This window comes from Asparagus officinalis, chromosome 8, assembly GCF_001876935.1.
Source record: "Asparagus officinalis chromosome 8, Aspof.V1, whole genome shotgun sequence".
NCBI classification, from domain to species: domain Eukaryota; kingdom Viridiplantae; phylum Streptophyta; class Magnoliopsida; order Asparagales; family Asparagaceae; genus Asparagus; species Asparagus officinalis.
This window is the reverse complement of record NC_033801.1, coordinates 85,448,438-85,452,592: the sequence shown is the minus strand read 5'-3', so window position 1 is coordinate 85,452,592 and position 4,155 is coordinate 85,448,438.

Genomic DNA, 4,155 nt, shown 5'->3' with positions numbered 1-4,155 from the left:
CCCAAGTTTGGAGGTCGACATCTGAAATCCAGTGGGGGAAAGGCCAAATGCTTCCTTACTTTTTAATAGCTTCACCCGCCCTAGATTCCGGAGGGGGCGCTACTTGTTCTTGAACACCCCTAGCCAATTCGACCGGCTCTTTGCCCGTCCTACGGGATGACTCGAGCCTAGAAGTTGGCTTGGCAGCTTCTTCAGCAGAGGTCCCAGCATCAACGACTTTAGTCACTGGAGTCGCATCCTCAGTCAGTTGGGAGGTATCGTCAATGATGATCACTTCGGGTTGCCGCTGCTCCTCTGTCGGCTGATGTTGTTGCCCTTCAACCTACTAATGTTTTGCAGCTGGTTGGGCCTGCTCATGTTCTACAGCTGGTTGGGCCTAGATTGACCCAGTTAGCCTACTAGACCCTCGGCCTTTCTTGGTCAACTTCTTAGTTTTAAATCGCCACCCCAGCTAAGCAGCGATTTTGACTACCTGCAACTGGAAGCCAGCTGCTTCCTCGGGAGCAATGTTCCTCCTCAGTCTCTTCTGGGTCCTGGCAGCAGAGCCTAACCCTCACCTCTTGTCTCCCCTTTGTGGCTTTCTTTGAGAGGAAGGGCCAACATCCCGGCCCTAAATTTATCGGTCTCAGTAGGTGGGGCCGAGGAGACAAACGCCACCTAGAGTGACGCCATGTCGAAAAGGTTGATCCGCTCCTGAGACCCAGCATAGGAGCGGATCATGTCCAGCTATCACCTCTCGTCAGGCTTGAGGAGGCGCGGCCTCAATGCGTCCCTATTTATCTCTGGCCAGTTAGGATAGGAGAGCACGTCATCAGTGCCGAACACCCAGATGAAATACTCCTTCTAGTCCCTATTGGACTCAGGAGCATTCGTCATAAATTTAAAATTTCCACTTTAGTGTAAAAAATAATCAGGGTCCTTCTTCGTCGACTTAATGCAGACTAAGTGCCCAAATAAGTGTATACTCGGCTCGATGCTGACTCGGTGGCATATAACCACAAAACCCACCAACACCCCAAATGGCATTGGGGGTGAATTGGTAGGGGAAACCCCCATAGCGACGCACGCTTCCCTTATAAAGGAGTAAAGCGGCAGTCGGAGCCCATATTCAAGGTGGGCTAAGTAAAGGGATGCCCTGTTGTTGTCATAGTGGTACATCGCCTCATACCTTGTCGGCGCCTCCATTGTGAACGCCCGCAGGATGTCATCGAGCACATAGTATTTCCTGAGATCCATAGCATAGACTGTTGAGTGGATTGACCTGAGGAGAGCAATCCTCTCCTCATTACGGCCAACCTGAGAAGCCATAGGAAATTTGTGGTTGCAAGAAATTTGGGAAGATTAGAGAAGAATGAGCGTTGGAGATTTGAAAGCAATAGCTCATAAAGAATTCTCCTTTGCCCCCAATGGGTTATTTATAGAATTCAGGAGACACATGGAGTTATTTGAACGGTCGCTACATTTTGAAATGAACGAACGAGATTCGTCTCAAAATCTCAAGCGGTTCACACGAAATCTGAAGCGTCATTCCCCTTTACTCTGTGCTACTCCGCTCAAAAATCGAAGCGACGTCATTACTCTCTGACAACTGACAGTAATTTTACGTCATTTCAAACAGTGACGTTTCACTTGCCTAATAAAGGCTTTTGGAAACTCACTAAACAACATCCTCTCGGCGAGCAGCCAACCATGCACTAGTCAACCCTCAATGACCGGTTGCTGATTTCAAGTATGTTTCTCGGGTACTTGTCTTAAGAGGTTCAAATGCCGACTAGCAAATAGTCAGCCCAATTGGTTCTATTGATCCTATACTTAGACAAAAAACCAAATCATCAGACTGGTTACTCAAAATTTGAGGCATATCGTTTTAAGAGAAGGCGAGTCGACCCTCGAGCCAATAGTTAAAGGTTTTTCAAGTCTATGCTAAGGCCAAGTCATTCAGAAGCACATAAAGAATGCACAACACAAAGAAGCAATTTCAAGTGCAAAAGTATTTCTTCATTCATGGATAAAGTATCTTTACAAAGTTACCCCCTGAATGTTAGAATAGTATATGTATTTATACTCGGTGCATAAGTGGTAGATTAGTCACTTCGGTCGAGCACAGAAAAGCGGTGGCGAAGTGTGGGCTGGCACCTGGGTCAGCCTCTACTTTACAGGTGTCGGCTGGCGACTGGAGGGAGGATCTCTTCAACATTAAATAAGAAGTGAGAGGGAGTATGACGGTGGTCCACGTGGTTTGATGAGTCATAAAGACTATTGGGGCTAGAGGCATGATGATGCCTATTAAGCATTAAATACGACGTGGACACGTTGTCAGCGAGGATAAGCTCGAAGCAGAACATCTAGCTTTGTCGAGAAGTAATGCATTTCGAGTCGTCCTCGTGAGGCGTTAGTCACATGGTCGAGTAGACTCCTGGTGAGTTGTCTTCAATAAGCAGGTCGACTAGTACCGCTATTCGAGTCAACACGAAGAAATATCTACTCGACCAGTCAGCTAAGTCAGATTCTGCAGGGATTAGGCCACCAAGTTGACTGGGGCATTGATTGCAGAAATACATTTGTTTGCCACTTGTCAATAAATTGTATTTCGATGAGTCAGAACACCATAATAGTTGGTCCCTTTCGCATGGAGGCGGCTTTAGTCGGGTCGGAGTGAAAATACAATAAAAATTTGCTTTTGGACAAATGTAGATGCTTTGAATGAGAATTGAAAAGTTCCTTCTGAAGCGATGTGGCTGACGTCATCTAACACCAAACTGTTGATGAAATCCCATTTTTATGGCAGATTATGGGCTATTCGAGATGAGGGTTGCGCCTCGATCTCTGAGGGTGCTTCGGAATTTGAAAATAAATCTTGGTCGTTGGACACAGCTGGATCCAACGGCTCAAATTCTGGCAGTTTGAAAATCAACTGCCTATTTATAGAAAAAGGGTCACGCAAGAGGCGGCTATTGTCTTTCCGAAGTCCCTTAAGAGAACTCAAGATCTTCTCCATTCATCTCTTTCGGTGATCTTTTTTACGATCTTTGATGGCTTCTGAACCAGTTAATTGTCGAGCTCTTCTAGAGAAGATTCACTCTAAAGTGACTTTGCCACAGATGAGGACAATGCCTAAGAAGTTTGATATTCCTGAGGCATACGATCTATATGCTCTAACAAGGTCGGAGGCCATATTTGACCATGGGCCAAAGGGAATCCGCTCTATGTGAGGCATCTAGAATGTGGTCTGAGATTGCCTCTGCACCCTTTTCTCAAGCAAGTGTTTGAGGCACTAAGGGTGTCGCTGGTGCAGATGAAACCGAGCGCTATTGCGGTCTTAGTGGGGTTCGTGGTGATCTACCACTGGTTGGGGATTAGACCTTCCTTGAAAGTCTTCGGCCGTTTGGTGGCCATGAAGGTGGCTCAAAAAGAGACTCATTTCCATTTTCAGATGGTGGGGAAGTTCAAGCTCATCGCCAACCTTCCTAATTCTCATATGGATTGGAAGGAGAAATTCGTCTGGATCGTGGGGGATGACTTAGAGTTGGGCTATTCCAACTTTTCCAAGATAAAGAGGAATGGGCTCTCGGGGGGTGTGCTATCTGCCACTGAGATGGTCGAGCTCGACATGGTCAATGCATATGTTGGCTCTCGTCGATTCGAGGACCTGCTCGACAAATCAATCCTGCGGGTCGCCGGGGTGTCGAATGAGCCTTTCACCGACCAAGATTATGATAAAGCCTCAGCTCTCATCACAGGGGGAGCAGAGGCGATGCCGACACCTACTGTTCCTACAATTGATCCTTAGGGGGAGTTGTCTGCTAGGTCGGCAAAGCGTCTTCGCCGAGACATCCCTCTAATGAAGGTCGAGGAGGAGGTTGCTCCCACTATTGTCTAAAGACGACGAAGGAGGTACATGGAACAGGTACCTCAAGGGGATGATGAGGAGCAGGAGGTGCAGGCGACGGCTGAGCTGACTAAGACAAACGTCGTCCGCTTGGACAATTCGTCTTCGGGAGAATGGGCTGAGGCTTCTCAAGAAGAGAGAGCCGAGAAAATAGCTGTTGAAGAGGGAGAGTCGTCTAGTCGCCACCGCGAGTCTACTCGTCCAGGGAAGGAACCGATCGAGGAGGAAATAATGCCTCCTTCTGGGCTAGAATATCTCTTCCCCCA